Source organism: Mastomys coucha, unplaced genomic scaffold (genome assembly GCF_008632895.1).
Source record: "Mastomys coucha isolate ucsf_1 unplaced genomic scaffold, UCSF_Mcou_1 pScaffold7, whole genome shotgun sequence".
Classification (NCBI taxonomy): Eukaryota; Metazoa; Chordata; class Mammalia; order Rodentia; family Muridae; genus Mastomys; species Mastomys coucha.
The window spans coordinates 61554965-61573276 of record NW_022196913.1 but is presented as its reverse complement, the minus strand read 5'-3'; the positions used below and the strand labels follow the sequence as shown (position 1 = coordinate 61573276).

Below are 18312 nucleotides of genomic sequence, written 5' to 3'. Positions count from 1 at the left end.
GAGTAGGGGGAGGAGAGGGAAAAGTGGGGGAAGTAGGGGAAAGGGGGAGGGAGGAGGAGGAGGGGGAGGAGGGGGAGAAGAAGAAACAGCAGCAGCAGCTCAGTTCAAAGACCCAGAAAATATTTTCAACAAAACCATAGAAAATTTTTCTAACCTAAAGGAGGAGGGCCTACACAGGTACCAAAAGCGTAAAGAGAACCAAATAGATTGTATCAGAAGAGAAAGTCCACTTGACACATAATAATCAAAACACTAAACATGAAGAACAGTGTGAGAATATTAAACGCTGAAAGGGAAAAGGACCAAGTCACATATAAAGACAGACCTATCAAATCACAGCTGAGCTCTCCGTGGAGACATTAACTATCAGAAGGGTCTGGACAGATGGACTGCAGACTCAAGAGACCTCAGATGCCATCCTAGACTACCATACCCAGCAAAACTTTCAATAACCACATATTGAGAAATTAAAACACTTCATGAAGACAACAAATTTAGGTAATATGTATCTATAAATGCAGCCCTACAGAAGGGGCTAGGAGGAAAATTACAATTGAAGAGGTAAACTGCTTGCATGAAAACACAAGGAATACATAGTCTCATACCAGCAAAATCAAAGAAGAGAAACACACACACACACCACCACCACCAACAACAACAACAACAACTAAAAAATGACAAGAATCAACAATCCCTGGTCACTCATCTCTCTCAATATCAATGGTCTCAATTCATCAGAAAAAAAAAAAAACCACAATTCACCAATAAAAAAACAACACCCCTAGAGGCATAGCATGTTTGGCTGCTATGTCACATGTTTGTCAGTAGGTGGCAGAGAGGAGAGGCTATGTCTATGCTTAGTGTTCTGATGTAGGAACATCTGAATATTAGTAATCTAATATTCCCTGAGAAGAGTAAGCCTGAGATGACCACCAGTCTAGCACCAGGCAGGCCCTGACTGGCTGCCAGGACGAGGAGCAAGCCAGAGTCTAGAAGAACCCCACCTGGAACCTTCAGTCCTGCTCAAGGAGCAAACTAGAGATAAATACCAGATAGGCACTGTGGGGCCCAGACAGGGATGTAGTCTGAAATGACCACCAGTACAGTGCCATGCAGGCCGAAGATGGGACGTATCAGAGCATGTGGAAGTGACCAATGACCAGTGCCACAATGCCATGAGCAGGGCATAGCACTCATGAGACCACTTCAGAGACAATCCAAGACAGCCAGAGTACCTGGACACTACTAAGAGGAGTAAGTGGTGGAGAAATGGAAGAGAAAGAGAAACAGAAAGATGTGGGCACAATGAAGAGAGACAGAACTGGAGGAACAGCCTGATATGAGTAGCCAGTGATGCAACCTGGGGCCACGGTGGGATTCTGGCCTGTGCTGTAACCAGGGTTCATATATGGGTCTGTGGCCCTGCAACAGCAGGGATCTATTACCACCAAAGACTGGGCAGACATTCTGGGGGTGGCCTTCCACTCAGGAACATATTAATACCTGAGGGCTATGCAGAACTGGTTCATCCCTCACCTAGACATCATGGGAGATCTGGCTCTGTAGGCATGAGAACAAGAAATCTGCCCCTACCCCTACCCCTAGCCAGCTGCAGTACTCATGAGAGCCACTCACTACCTGCTGAAAGCAGGAGACCTGTCCCTGGGGAGTCATAAGAGCAGGAGAGCTGACCCTGCCCTTCACTAGCTGCAGCACTCAGGAAAGAAGGCCCTGAACCATACCTGAGCACCACAGTGGAGCTCACCCTGGTGACAGGGGCTTAGGCAAGCTACCCCAAGGGCATAAGCACATAAGAGCTGCCCCACTACCATGCCATGTGATGGCTTGCACACACACACACACACACACACACACACAAATACACATGCACCCCCCCCCCACGCACACACTATCACTTACAGCAATCAAAAGAGCTAGCCCCAAGGTCGTCAGAACTGACCCTCACCTGCTGCAGCGCTCAGGAGAGCTAACCCTGTGCCTCTCCTGAGCAGCGTAGTAGAGCTGGTGCTGGATGTGGGTGTTGAAGGTGAGCCATTCCTGAGGGCAAGGGTATGGAAGAGTTGGCCCTGCTTCTTGCCTACTGGATGGTAGTGTGAATGAGGGAGAGACACTCTCCTCCCTCCTTCACCCTTTACCATCTATGGCAGGCAGGAGAGCTGGCCCCAGGGTGATAAGAGTAGGAGAACTGACCCTGCCCCTCACCAGCTGGAGCATTCAGGAGAGCTGGCCCTGCATCTTTCCTGAGCAGCAGGATAGAGCTGGCCCTGTTAGCAGGGGTTGCTGGTGAGCCAGCCCTGAGGAAATAAGAGCTGGAGAGTCAGTAGTCTGACCAGCTCATATCCTCTCAAACCCAGATCCAGGGCTTTGAATGTCTCAGCCCAACATCTACCCCATTGATGAACTGCTGGAGTGCATGAAGGGACTGGTCCTCCAAATCCAGAACTACAGGATCTCCATAACACAGGGCAACAACGGGATATCTGAGAGGAGTCCCCGTGAGGTTCCAGGACTGATAAAGTAGCAGAAGCCAAAGGCCTCATACCAGACCAAAGAGTCATTGCAATAAACACTTGCAAGTAAAGAGGTGTGGGCAAAGGGCTGTGCTGTGGGGCACACTGTGACACATTACATTTTTCACAACAAGTTTATGTTTCTCTGTTGAGGGGGGAGCTTGCAAAGGTAGAAGGCAGATATGAGGGGAAGGGGAAATTAGTGGGATTGGGGTCCATTATGTGAAATGCACAAAGAACCAATAAAAAACTTAAAAAAAAAAAGAAAAGGAAAACTCAAAAGAAATATTTTTTTAGAAAAAGACACAGACTAACAGAATGGATGCAAAACCAGAATCCATCCTTCTGTTACATCCAAGAAACACACCTCAACATCAAGAATAGACATTACCTCAGGGTAAAGAGTTAAAAAAAAACATGATATTCCAAGCAAATGGACCTAAAATCAAGCTGTTGTAGCCATTATAATATCTAATAAAATATACTTCAAACTAAAACCAATCAAAAGAAATAAGGAAGGACACTATATATTTATGAAAGAAAAAGTCCACCAAGATGGCATTTGAGTTCTTAACATCTATGCCCCAAATGCAAGACACCCACATTTGTAAAAGAGACACTACTACAACTTAAATTACATATTAACCTTTACATACTGGGAGACTTCAATACCCCATTATCACCCATGAGCAGGTCACTGAGAAAAAAGTAAACAGGGGCTAAATGCTGGAGCTAACAAATGCTATAAACCAAATGGATATAACAGATATTTATAGAACATTTTACCCAAACACAAAAAGAATAAGAATATACCTTCTGTTCTGCACCAACTGACTACATGCTCAGACAAAGCAAGTCTCAACAGACAAGAGAAAATTGAAGTCACTCCCTGCATCTTATCCGACCACTGTGAATTAAAGCTGGAGATCAACAACAACAGAAATGATAGAAAGCTCACAAACTCATGGAAACTGAAAAACTCCCTACTGGATGAGAACTGGGTCAAGGTAGAAACAAATAAAGAAATTAAATACTTTCTAGAATTCAATGAAAGTGAATGCACAGCATACCCAAGCTTATGGAACACAGTGAAAGCAGTTCTGAGAGACAAGTTCATAGTGTCTACATAACAAACTGGAGAAATCTCATAGTAGCAACTTAACAGCACACCTGAAAGCCCTAGAACAAAAAAGAGGGAGTAACAGCAAGAGGAGTAGACAGCAAGAAATAATCAAACACAGGGCTGAAATCAATAAAGTAGAAACAAAGAGAACAAAACAAAGAACCAGTGGAACAAAGAGTTGGTTCTTTGAGAAAATCAACAGGACAAACAAACAAAATCAAAACGAAAAGGCAGAGATCCAAATTAACAAGATCAGAAAACAAAAGGGGGTATAACAACAGACACCAAGGAAATCCACTAAAATCAGGGACAAGATTGTCTACTCTCTCTACGTCTATTCAACATAGAACTCAAAATCTTAGCTAGAGCAATAACATAACTGAAGGAGATCACGGGGGTACATGAATGCCCAGACATAAATCCACTTAAAAACACCTGATCTTTTTTATAAAGAATCCAGAAATACACACTGGAAAAAAGACAGCATCTTCAACAAATGGTGGTGGTCTAACTGGACAGCTGCATGTAGAAGAATGCAAATACATTTACATCCACATTTATCACCCTGCACAAAACTCAAGTCCAAGTGGATCAAAGACCTCAACATAAAACCAGATACACTAAACCTGATAGAAAGTGGAGAATAGCCTTGAACACATTGACACAGGGGAAGATTTACTGAACAGAACACCAATAACACAGGCACTAAGATCAACCTTGTGACCTCGTGAAACTAAAGAGCTTCTATAAGGCAAAGAACACCATCATTCAAACAAAATGGCAGCCTACAGAATGGTAAATAATTTTTACCAAATCCACATCCAATAGAGACTAATATCATATATATCAAGAAACTAGATATCAAAAAACCAATAGTCCAATTCAAAATGGAGCACAGATCTAATACTATTTCAGTTTCAATAATGGAAACTGAAATGGCTGATAAATACTTAAATGTTCAAAATAATTAGCCACTAGGGAAATGCAAATTGAAATTACTTTGAGATTCCATCTTACATTTGATAGAATGGATAAGATCAATAACACAAGTGACAGCTCATGCTGGTGAGGATAGGGAGTAAGGAAAAAACTCACCTATTGCTGGTAAACTTAAAACATGTACGACCACTATTGAAATCAATGTGGCCTTTTCTCAAGAAGATGGCAACCAATACACCTCAAGGTCCAGCTATGCTGTTAGGCATATGCCCAAAAGATGGTTCATCCTACCACAAGGATACTTAGTCAGTGTCCACTGCTGCTCTATTCATGATACCCAGGAACATGTTACCAGAAATTGGAAACATACTAGATGTCTCTCAGCAGAAGCATGGATAAAGAAAATGTGGTACATTTACACAGTGGAGTGTTACTCAGCTGTTAAAAAATTACATCATGAAATTGACAGACACAAAGATGAAACTAGAAAAAGTCATCCTGAGTGAGGTAACCCACATCAAGAGAGAGATAAATATGGTATGTAGCCATTAAATAAATAAATGATAACCAACCTACGGTCCATAGACCCAAAGAGGTTAGGTTTGGAGAAAGGGCCTTGGGGGAGGCACATAGATCCCCTGGTAAGGGATATAGACTTTACGGGTGGACTGGCATCAGGTGCCTGCTCTTGAGGCTTCTTTTCTTCAGTTGGGTGGCCTTGTCCAATCTCCATATGATGGTTTTCATTTTATCTTGTTATATTTTATTTTGTCAAATTTGGTTATTATCTCTTAGAAATCTGTTCTTTTCTAATGAGAGACAGAAGGGGAGTGGGTATGAAGGGAGGGCAAGAGGGGAGGAACTAGAAGGAGCAGAAGAACAGAGTGCCTGCTGTTCTTGCAGAGGGTGGGGCTCACTTCCCAGCATCCACATTCGAAGACTCACAACGGCCTTCAACTCCACAACTCTAGGGGACGCCATGCCCTCTCTGGCTGTTGCCACTCACACAGACACACAGATGCATACACATAAACTGAAATAATAAAAACGAAACTTTAATGAGCTCAAATCCAACTAATAATGCCAACACAAAGTTTGAGGGGACATTTCTTGTCCTACATCAGGTAATTGAAACATCATGGCCTGCAGCACTTCCAACAAAAGTGTTTTACTCTTTCAGTGTGGTTAGTCAGCTTCCTGACACTATCACCAGTACTGGAAACAAACAACTTAAAAGGGACAAGTTCGGGGTTTGAGATTTCTGCCCAAAGCTGTCTGTCTCCTTCACTTTGGGCTGTTGGTGAGGCAGGACACTGTAGCTGGATGGTTTAACGGAGAAAAACTCTCTACCCAGAAGCCAATGGAGACAAAGAAGAAGGTTTCAGAGTCCTGGTATCTGCTTCAAAGGTATGTACCACTCATGCCCTGCCGGGTTTCCCACCTCCTGCTGGTGCCATTGGCCCGTGACTAAGTCTTGAATATGGGAGTCCTTTGAGAGACACTTCATATCAAAGCTATGAGGAGTGATACTAATTATCAATTGTGGTGACATTCGGTGTTTTAATGTTTGAGAAATTGGATTCAATTTTGGAAACAGCAGGGGACAGCTGCTGTGGGATCCGGGCTCCTGAGAGAAGAGATGAAGGAAGAAGCTCTCCCATTTTTCCTGTAATTGGAGACCTACTCAGTGCAGAGGGTGCACAGGAGGCATTTGGGAAGTGCTGGCACCGTTTTCTACCCACTGCCAGAGAGGCTGTCCCTCAGCTCTGTTCCCTAATGCATCCTGGCACTGATGAAAATCAGTCATCCCCACGGGCCACTTCTGTCTCACCTCTCCTCACCGAGGTTCCTTAATCAAGCCAGTGTCACGGGTCTCCTCCTGGGGAGCCTATGGTGTCTTCTCAGGCTGGTGGAGATTCATTTGGAGATTGTTAGGGTTTGGGAAAACCAATAAACTTTCACTGTGAAAGCCAGGAGCTAGAATCAGAGTCAGCTGGAGTCAGAGCCAGAGTCAGACCCAGCTAGAATAGCTTCATACCCAAAGCTGTTTGAACAACCCTTGAAATGCTGCAAGGCTCCCAACAGAAGCATATTCCGGAATTGGACAAAGTTTTATTCCTGATGTATCCTTCAACTTGTGACTTAAGTTTCTTTGGAATGCAGTTTCACTTTCTTCTTTTGTTGATGTATCCTTCAACTTGCAACATAAGCTACTTGGGGAAAGTAAGGTATTGAATGGAGTTTCACTTTCTTCCTGTGTTTTACAAACAGTGATGGTGCCAAAAACTGCCTCTTAGCATCTTGCAGGATAAACAGGACAGTACCAGTAAAGGCACTCAGTGAGTACATTGTATTTGAGGGAAATGTTAGTCCTTCATTAGTGAAGTGTGACAATTTGCTCTCATGTTTTTAAGCTAAAGGCTCTATTCACATGCTCACATTCTAGAAACACACTGAAAGAATATTAATAGTTATGTGAGAAAAAAATGCTCACAGCCTCAGGGACACCGAGCAGGGTGTCCAGTTGCCTGGCACTGGTCAGGAGAATTGTGATGTCCCCTAGGGAATTTCCCAGGCATTCTTTCAGGAAAATTCTCAAGGCTTAAAGGTAGCTATCCTGTATCCCTCCGTCCCTCCTTCCTATCTTACCTCTTTTTCCTTCTTCCTTTCTTTCCTTCCTTCCTTTTAAGAGATCATGGCTAGAATCCAAAGATATCAAGAAATTAGGCAATAGGGACAAAAGTTTGGCATCAAAAGTAGAGTTGGAGCCTAGTTTAATAGCAATCTATACAAACGTGGGTATTTTTCCTTCAGTGAAACTACCTTCTACCCTGGGAATGGTTTTGCCAGGCTTTGCACATGGGTCTACAAGACTGTTTTACTTCCATCAGTTGTGTGAGAGAAGGCTTGGGTAATGGGGGTTTTGTAAAGTTTCTGTTGAAAAGATGACTGTGCCTCTAGTGGACTGCCTTGGCACTTCTGTCACCACACACACACACACACACACACACACACACACACATAGAACCTGAGGATGGTGAAAAAGTGTGTTGGATCCCGTGGAATTCAGAATCACAGACAGTTGTGAGCCATCTGCCACGGGAGTTAAGGGCTGAATTTAGATCCTCCGTGAGAGCAACAAGCACTGTCAATCACTGAGAATCCCTCCAGTCTGCACATGGATTTTTTTTGACAGTAAATCAGCTTCAAAAAGATAAAGATCCTGCTCACAATATAGAGTTTTCCTTCTAAACACTGTGAGTATGATTTGATATAAATTTTGTATAAACTGCATGCATATTCATGAGGGACAGCAGCATGTAGTTTTTCTTTCCTGGAATGACCCTGTATGATTTTTTTCCTCTAGTTTCACTCTTGACTTACCACTGACCTCACACAAATTGTAAGACAGTAGGGTCCTCTTCCTAAGCTCCAGGAACTTATGCAAAATTGGTTTAATGTTTTTGTTTGTTTGTTTGTTTGTTTGTTTGTTTTTTTGACATTTGCTAGACTTTACTAGAAAGTCACTGAGCATGGACTTCATAGAGAACATTTTCACTAAAACTCAGTGTCTGGCTGGGCAGGGCTGGGCACTGGCAGTACCAGCACACAAGGCTGTGGTGGCCAGAAGCCAACCTGAGCTCTGTGAAATCCTAGAGGGGAAAAAAAGTAACATTTAAAATAACTAACATACCAGATTTAATTCATCTCCTCAGTGTGTGTGTGTCTGTGTGTGTGTGTGTGTGTGTGTGTGTGTGTGTGTGTGTTGTTTGCTTCCCATCTACCCCAGTTCTTCCTTTTCCTCTTGTGTGCCTTGTCTTGTATTTTGTGGGTTCATTCCATTCCTTCGTTCAGTTATTAGCTGCATAACTGTTATTTCAGGGGTGCTGTGGCTGCAGCAACCCCTACTTTGTGCTTTTCGTTCAGCTGCCAGTCTGCAGAACACAGGGACAATGGTTCGCACCTGTTCACTGCTCCACTTCCTGCAGGCACAGGGACAATGGCTCACACCGGTTTCTCACCTCTCACCTATCACTTCCATATTTGTACAAATAACTTCCATGTGTGTTCAACTTTCAACTACATTGGGGGTGAGGTTCTCTCTATGTGTTTTTAGACTCTGGAACAAGGGACTGAGGTGCATATTTTACTTATGGAAGCAGACCTGGCCTCCAGGTTCTCCCAGAATTCCTGAGTCCTTACCTGGCACCTCCTGCCCCCAACCCTGAAGGGCTGCCCTCCCCCCAACCCCCCTACCAGAGGCTCTTCCCTTTATAATCCAGACATTTTGGTCTCAAACTCTCCCTCCCTCCCTCTCTCTCCCTCTTGTCTTTTCTCTCTGTGTGTAGGAAGGACCTTTCTTTCTCTCCCACCTCCATCCCCTTCTCTCTCCCCATGGTGACTTCCCAGGGGAAGTCCTTGGGGCCAGTGAACTAGCTGGAGAGTAGCTTCCCAATATACATGCCTTTAATATATTCTAATCTGGCTTGAATTGGCTGAGGAGAAATAACTATCAGATTGCATTTTAAAGATGTGCAAATCTGTCCTTAGTAATTCGTTGCACACTCTCTCTTCCTGTGTGTGATTAGGACTTACAGCAGAATTGCTATCTTTCCATCTGAGGGGTTTCCTTTGACATTCCTCGCCATGCAGGTCAGCTGGTGATAAATTCTCATAGCTTCCATATGACTGGGAATGTCGTAATTTTGCTGTCACTTTAGGAGACTACTTTTAGCAGGTGAAGCAATCCAGGCTGGCACTAATTTTGTTACTCTAAATCAGCTCTGGTCGATCATATTGATGTCTTATTTTCCTCTGTCGTCAAGTTTTCTGTTCATTTCTGGCTTTGGGAACTCAGATTATCATGTTTCGCGCTATTGCTGAATCTCTGTTTTTCGTGCTTGCATTGTTTCTTGGATTCCTGACCATCCCATGCTCTGATGAGAAAGCTTCATCTGGAGTTTCACATGGAGGAATGGTCTGCATTGCATCAAATGCCAAACTGGGGATCGCCCTGCTAGCCATCCATGACCAGAGGCCTGAATCAAAGGCAGAACTCGGCAGACAGACCTGTGGACAGTGTCAGACCTTAGGTAGGCTTCTACTAATAAGAGATACTTCAAGGTGTTTTTTATGTGTTTCATGGAAAAAGAAAAAAAACAGACTAGAAGAAACACACGGGTGTACGGAAATGGGGGAGGCTCCAGAAAGAGAACAGGAAGTGGGATGTATCCAGACACCCTAAACTGCACGTAAAACTTCAGTTAAGAACGGTACAGCGTGTTAAAAGAACCTTAACTGAGAAGAGAGGAGGATAGAGAGAGAGGATGAAAAAGTAGGACATGGAAGCGGGGACGAAGAAGAGGAGGAGGAGGAACAGGAGGAGTCGCAGGTCACGTGCTCAGGTCAGGCTGCTTCCCACCATAGCTGATTTACACAGGTGGCTTCGGAAAGTCTCCACTCTCATCCTCGGTCTCCTCCACAAGTCTACATCCAGATCTTCAGATAGCTGTAAATAATTCCTCAGCTGGGTCCAGAGAGCCGCCCTGAGAATACATTTCTAAAGAAGCCTTCAGCATGGCCACACAGAGTGGGCATGACAGATACATCTAAAGAGAGAAGAGTTTTAGAATTATGGGATCTTCTTTCTCTTTCCTGACTAAGAGAAAAATGGTATACACAAAGAAAACTGTAAAAGAGTTTAAGGAAGAACGCATTGTTAATTGGCAGCAGCTGAAGTCAGGCAACGTTATATGGCTTGGGTAGCTCCCTGAATCCTGAATTGTGGGAGTTTGATGCAGGGGGCACACAAAATAGCTGCTTCTACCCAGGCGGCTAAGCCTCTTTCTGCTATGCACTGAAAGCCATGGGTGCAAAAACATCTTCACAAAGTGGAGCAGGTGAAGCTGCTGCTGTGGGGGTCCAAACAGATATGGGAACAGATAATAGGTTCTAGGACCTGGGAAGTGGGGTTCTTAAAGCCACACAGGAATCCAGGGTCAGAAAGAAAGAGTGCAGCCACTGAGGGACATGGTATCTGGGAGGTAACCTTGACAGGGACATAGGACACAGGAGCTGCAGCCAGAAGAGACTAGGGGAGCTCTCTGATCAGTGCATCCAGATATAATTATGCCAGCTTTTACCTGTCAATTCCCCAGTTGACAGGCATAGGATTGTTCCTAATCCCCAGCAATACAGACACTTCTGCTATAAAAAAAAAAAAAAAACTTAAACAAGTCTCCTGACTCAGAGGATTAAGTTCCATTATATATCTAGGAGTGGAACTACTAGGTCAAAAAATAACACGAATTGTTCATAAAATGTGAAATTCTACATATGTGTGCTCACGTATGCCAAACACGTACTTATTTAGATTTGTTAACTTACTTTCTGTCTGTATATGAGCACCTCATTATTATCTCTGATAGCTTAAAAATAAATCCTGATATCTGCCAGTCCGATCCCTGCACCATATATTCCCCTGGGGAATGTTGGCTATCAAGGGCTTTGCTGTTCCTCACATATTTTAGAATTAGCTTCTCTCACCAAACCAGACAAAGCCTATTCCTCCACCTCACTCCAAAAGGTGCAAAAGTTGGGGGGGAACTGTATAATTTCTTTAACATATTTTTAATATTTTAACTCTCTCTCTCTCTCTCTCTCTCTCTGTGTGTGTGTGTGTGTGTGTGTGTGTGTGTGTGTGTGCGCATATAAGTACAGGAGTCTGCAGAGGCTAGAAGAGATGTTGGGTCCCCTGGAGCCGGAGTTATAAGATATTGTAAGCTGCCCAGTTTGAGTTCTGGGAACCAAAGTTGATCTTCAAGCAAGAGCACTCTGCAGTCCTAACCACCAAGCCATTCTCCAGCCCCACAGTGGTTTGGTTTTATTTTAAGTTTAGTGAAGACAGATACGGGAAGAACATGCTAATGGAAAGGTGGTGTGACAGGCTTAATAAATTATTCTAAAGTGAATTGCATCTTTAAGGATAAAATAAAGAGTCAATGAAAGAAAATTTCAGCAGAAAAGTATAACCACTCTAATTGAGTATAAACGCCACCATAGCCACCTCCGAACACTTCAAGAAAGGAGAGAAATTGATCAAGCAATCACCACAAAGTAGTTCAACATATGCCTCTCAGAACTGATAGCTCAAGTGAACGAGAAATGTATGACAATTAAAAAAAATCAACAACAAAATAAGCAGTATCGATCTGACAGATATCCTTTGGAGAGAGCAAACATGGTCTCCTCCAGTACATATGGCTAATTTGCAAAAACTGACAATATTCTGGGACACAAAAGAAGCTCGTACCAAGAGATCAATACCACAACACTGAATTCTGTAACCAGAAGGCAATGAAATTAGAAATCAATAGCAAAACCGCACTTGCAAGATTTTTCACATCTTGCTGAGCCCTTGAAGGGTGACCCAGCAGATGACCTCTCCACTGGACCTCTCCACTGAGAGTAAGGAAAAGGGCTGTGGAGGGAGGTGGGCCCTAGGGGAGCAGAACGGCACTGCCTGCCGGTGACCTCAGACACAGCCTTTCAGTGACATCTAGAAGCAAGATTGTGGGGATGTTAAGTGAGATGATACACCACACCTGGCGGGGCTCTGCGGATACAGCCATTACTTGTGTTTAGGATTTTGATTTGGCTTTTTAATTTGCTTGTGTTGATTATCATACTAACATTGGATTTACAGGACTGCAATATAGTCTCTATTTGGCACATTATCCCAGCACAGGGAATTCCAAATCTGAATTACAGACCCGAGTCAAAGATGCCACTGTCATGAAAGTCTCCCACTTGGCTCTCTGGGTGCTGCTAGGGAAAGGGGGGAAGGGTTGGGGCGGGGGCTACAGGGGGTTCTAGTGTAGGGTCCTTGCCAATTCCCTATTTAAAATATCCAAAGACATTCGTAAAACTTGACCAGTTCTTACCAACAAGATGGACTAATGCGTTTTGTTGTTGTTTTGGCTGGGTTTGGGTTTGGCCCCTCTCTCTCTCTCTCTCTCTCTCTCTCTCTCTCTCTCTCTCTCTCTCTCTCTCTCTCTCTTATCCTGTACTGTCTTCCTTTAAAGTGTTGGACTGTGGCTACCTGAAAATGATGACCATCTGGAACCCAACCCGTGGGTCATGACATCCTGCATGTCAGACATTTACATTATGATTCATAACAATAGCAAAATTACAGTTATGAATCAGCAAGGAAATAATTTTACAGTCGGGGTCACCTCAACATGAGGGACTTTATAGGAGGGTTGCAGCATTGGAAAGGTTGAGCACCGTTGATCTAGAACCAAGTGGCTTGGTTAGAAATCCAGCAGTACCTAATGTAGTCACACTGTGACCCAGGAGAAATAGATCCCTGTTCCCAGGAAATACTGACCTGGCTGCAGGCCGTCACCAGTCTTGCCTCTGTCCTGAGGCCCTCCAAGCCACCCATGCTCCCTTCACACTGCATCATAGGACTGTGATGAAGGAGGGAACGAACGGAGGAAGCAGGGCCTTGATATGAAGGTCACGAAGATGTGGGAAGAGTTGACCACAAGCCCAAATAATCATAGATGCAGAGAACGGAGAGGGTCTGGGAAGCTGGGTCCCCCGATGTCCTGCTGGGTTCTTCCAGGCACCCTACCAAGAGTGCCAAAGTGACACGAGGAAAGGCCGAGGAGACACCACATGGAGGAACTGTTAAACCCAATACCCTGGACTACATTGAACTAACTGTAGCTTGGCTGTTGTGAATCGTGTCTTGCATAATTTGGTAATCTGGAAAGAAACTTGTGGTAAGTGTGATAAATGTTCAACCTCAGGGGCTGACACTGGTGTCTCATATTCTAAGCCATCCATGCCACCCTATGTGCTACATACAGCATCCGAGGCTGAGGCCCGACAGTGGACGCTGTGACTGTCCAGGCTAAACACTAATACTCTGTGGTTCAGACTTGCCTCTAGAACCACGAACTCACAGGCAAGAAGGGCTACATCTAATTTTTGTTTTCATGCCAAGACCCTAGGATAGGACCTGGCCTTAAAGGGTGTGTGACGAATGTCTGTCAGCGAGGATGAATGAGGGTATGAAAATACCAGTCCAGGGAGAAGTGAAAAGGAACCCGCAGGTCACTGTGAGAGAGCCTGCACACTACGTTAGGCACACCCACAGTGAATGCAACCACTGTCTCTAGCCTTTTGCTTTAACAGCATTATTGAAGTATAATTAATTTAGAGTAAACTGCAATTATTCAAGCAAGCAATGTGATGGGTTTGATGATCCCTATTATCCCTTCACTATCAATGACCACGAGGATATTGATATATCTATCATGCCACAGTGGGCACCTGCTGTACCTCCACACAGGCTATGTGGTGCAGAGATGTTGGGAGTCTCTCAGAGTGCTCTCATGAATGACACCTGCACGGTACCGAGAACAGCAGGACCAGTGAGGGGAGACACCTCGGGGCGCACACAGAGCAGCGGACCCCAGCTGGAGCCCCGAGGCATTGCTCTTCAGAACTGCCCTGTAGTTCCTGAGACAGGGGCCCCAGTCTTTGGACTCCCACATGGACCAATCATTTGGATGTTATAATGTGTGGACCTCATCATTGCCAGAGGCTGTGAGCCAAGGCTGTTTCTAGGGCCAGACTCACCTGTGAGCCCCAGTAGGTAAACAATAACTTTAGGATAAGCCATATTAAGGGTAAACCTGGAGGGACACTGGAGCATTTACCTCCAAGAATCAAAGGACCATGCTGTTTAGATTCATAGACTGCCACAACTGGAAAGGAGAAACTCCAACTGTGGCTGTCTCTTGATCGATGATTAATGTGTGTGGCTGTCTCTTGATCGATGATTAATGTGGGAGGGGCTCAGCCCGTTGTTGTGGCACCATTCCTAAAGAGCTGGACCTGCTCTGTGTAAGAAGGTGGCCTGAGAATAAGAGCCAGAGAGCAAGCCAATGAGCAAGATGAAAGCAGCACCTGCGGTTTTTTTCAGTTCCTGCTTGAGTTCCTGCTCTGACGGCTTGCAATGACAGACTGTGGCCCAAAAGTGTAAACTAAATAAACCCTTTTCTTTTCTGGGCTATGTGGTCAAAGTGTTTTTTGTTTTTTTTTTTTTTGTTTTGTTTTGTTTTTTTTCTTTTTTTTTTTTAATCTCATGGACTGAAAGCAAGCTAATACAGTTGCCCAGTGTTAGTCAGACAAGGTCACTGAACTCACAAACTAGAGAAATGAGTTTTTCTTGCTAAAGGAGAGTCTGGCCCAAGCTAAGCAACATTTCTGCCTGTGTTCCATGTACGTGATTTACATGCACTGTCTTGTTAACGCAAACCCCTAACTGTGTCTGAGTCTACAGTGGAGGGAACTGAGACCCAGAGAGACTGAGAGACCACCAGATCACATCGACTCTGAGCTCAGACACGCTTCCCAATGACTCCAAGCTGCCAATGACTGTGGTCGACTGTCCTTAGCTCTTCTTTCCATTGACATTTTTGCATTATATTTGATATCAAAGATATTTTCTTTTGAAAGGTATTAATTCTGCATGCTATGTTCAGAAATCTAAAAATTGGCAGTGTGGGATGTGCTGACCCTGTAAGTCACTCAATGCCTGTATAGGAATTACCAGAGTCATGCGATCCCCTGCCATCGCAGCAGCAAAGGCATCACTAAAGCTCATGATTTGTGACGGTGTGGAGGTATCATCCTGAAAGAAGTTAGAACTATGAAAAAGAAAAAAAAATGCATATACTCCCCAAGAGGGAGAACTTGAAGGCCCAGTCATAGCCCCATTCCTTGCTCAGTAGGAAATAGTCTTTCACTGAGTTATGCCAGGAAAAGAGACCATAGATCAGCATCAGTAGGATCAACTACTACAGATCCTACTGTAGTAGTTTGACTATGCTTGGCCCAGGGAGTGGCACTATTTGAAGGTGTGGCCCTGTTGGAGTAGGTATGACCTTGTTGGAAGAAGTGTGTCACTGTGGGTATGGGCTTTAAGACCCTCATCCTAGCTGCCTGGAAGCCAGTCTTCTCCTAGCAGCCTTCAGATGAAGATGTAGAACTCTCAGTTCCTCCTGCACCATGCCTGTCTGGATGCTGCCATGTTCCTGCCTTGATGATAATGGACTGAACATCTGAACCTGTAAGCGAGCCCCGATTAAATGTTGTCCTTATAAGAGTTGCCTTGGTCATGGTGTCTGTTCACAGCAGTAAAACCCTAACTGAGACACCCACCAAACTCATTTCCTGTGACTGATTCAAGGCTGATGGGTTTGCCAGCAATAATCTTTTTACGAGTTCAGAAATCAAGATATGCCAGTAAATTTCCTTCAAAGTAAAAGACTCTAGCATGTGTCAAACTGATCAAACAAACAAACAAACAAACAAAAAGCAAACCAGGACAAACTGAGTTTTACAATTTCTCCAGGCTCAGTGAGTCACTCCCTTTAGAATGTAAACACCAAGGAGCATAGGTCTTGTCCCTCAGTTTCCCTGGAAAGATAGGAGCTTAGGTTTCATACCCACCCTGCTCAAGAGATTCAGAAACTTCATTTTTCTTCTGGGTAAAGCCAATTAGCAAACACGGGTGCCAATCTGCACCTCTGACCTCTTAGCTCTCCAGCTCTGTGCTTCAGCACAGAGAGGGTCAAAGCTAAGTTGCATGGGCCTTTTCTTCCTTATTGTGACAACTTGACTGAGCTCTTTCTCACCCACACTTTGCCTGGAGCAACTTTGGCAGTAGTGAGCCCGGTGTGGAAAAGGCAGGTATTTACCTGGTGTGCTTCTGGGGAAAACAGTCACTGTGCAAAGAAAGACATTAGCATCAAGGAGCAGAAAGCTGGGAAACATTTAGAGGACTAAACAGAGAAAAACAGAACAAAGATGTAGGTGCAGGCTTTTGGGGTGAACCAGACTCCAGTTCAAGGGCAGATCTCTAAGCTACTATTCACATGACCCAGGGAATATTACATAACTTTATTTTTCTCTATGGCATGCTGAGATGGGAAAGGAAATAAAAGGGCTGATTACATTGAGAATTAACTTGTGCCAGAGACTTAGATGAATAGAGTTTAACTAGTGTTACTAGAAACTTGGTAGTACCCTGGGGTACCACAATACCGGGGAACAGGGGTTTCTCCTGGAGATGCTTAGTTTCATTAATAGAAGAATTTAAGAAAGAACTCAGAAGAAAGATCAAGGACCATTTTGTTAGGGTTTAAAAGGAAAACCCAGGGCGACCAAATGGCAAAACTCAACGGCTCTCCAGAGGAGAGAGATGGAGAAGAGGAAGGGAGAGAAGATCGAGCCATCTGTGGGCGGCCCCACGTCAGAGAGGGCTGGCGAGAGTGCAAGCAAAGGCCCAAGCAGCCAAGAAGGCACAGACGCTGGCTAGCGGCCAAAACTAAGAGGCAGAAGAGAAGGAAAAGGAAACCAACCGTTAGAAAGGTGGTGGAGGTGAAGCCTCAGGGCAGCTCTGCAGCACTCTATGGGGTGGGCCTTCTGAGAAGGACGCCATATTATCTCCCTCTCTCTAGAGTCTGCCTTCCTGAGGGGTGGAGCCTTAGCCCACAGCCAGGTGATTGACAGGCCCAGTGGATTGGTTCTGTGCTTCTGACTAGCAACTTTTTTTTTTTTTTTAAGCCGGGCCTCAGATGCAGCCTTAGCTGTTCTCACTCTAAACTACTTCCTCTTCTGCGCAGCCACGGCTGCTTACACATGGCAGGGGGTTCGCTCTTCCTCCCCTCCATCTTCCTCCTTGGCTCAGCTGCCAAGATTCACAGCTTGCCCGCCCTTTTGTTTCTCTTTCAAACCCTAATAAAATTATCGTGGAGCTTCCTTCCTTCTCTGTTTTTTAAAATCTTTTATTAAGAAGACCGTTTCTCGTTTACAAAACAAGATTCTTCAGAAAGAGAACCCCGATTTTCCTGATAACATATGGTACCCAACATGGAGCTTGCCAGATTTTCCAGGGGCAGAGGATGCCAGAGAAATGGCTGGATGGGTAAAAGTGCTTGCCACACAGCCTGAGGGCCTGAGTTGAATCTGCACAATCCATATGGTGTAAGGAGGCTACCAACTCCTGAAGGTTATCCGCTGACCTCCGCATTCATCCTGTGGCAAGCGCACACCCACACTCTCTCACACATATAAAATAATAATATTTCTAAGTCAGAGGATTGAAACGTTATAGAGGCATCCTCTAACCACACCAGAATTTGAGCAACCTGTATGTCAAAGAATCAAGTATAAGAAACAGGGGACTTTTATTGAATGATAATGGGAACACAGAGACCTCATAATTCCTGGGTAAACACTATCCAATATAAACTTATGACCTTATCAACGTACATAATACAAATAAGAAAAGGCCCAAATCAACATCCTAAACTACAAAATAAACCCAAGGTTAACAGTGGCTGGAGAAGAATACATATATAATTGGCTAAGATGTGTATGTAATAATTGGTGTACTGGCTAAGAGTTATCCACGGGAAAACAGTATTTTTCCTTCCCAAACTGAAGTCAAAGAAGACAGTCAACAATCAAAAAATTCCTTGAAAAAAAATTAATGAAATTGGTAAATAATCACCGCAACTGGTCAAGGAGAATAAAGACATAACTATAAATAAAATCCACTATACCACCTGTGTTACAGGATAACAGAGAATCATAGAACACAAGCCAATAAGTCTGATGACATAGATGAACATT

The 18312-nt window shown here is 44.2% G+C and overlaps 1 non-coding gene across 1 annotated transcript; it reads left to right on the top strand.

Annotated features, from left to right (window-relative positions):
* Positions 1–774: 774 nt before the first annotated feature.
* LOC116082919 lies at positions 775–903 on the top strand. Its single transcript, XR_004115531.1, has one exon. It is a non-coding gene; the product is annotated as a small nucleolar RNA SNORA17 (small nucleolar RNA).
* The last annotated feature ends 17409 nt before the right edge of the window (positions 904–18312 follow it).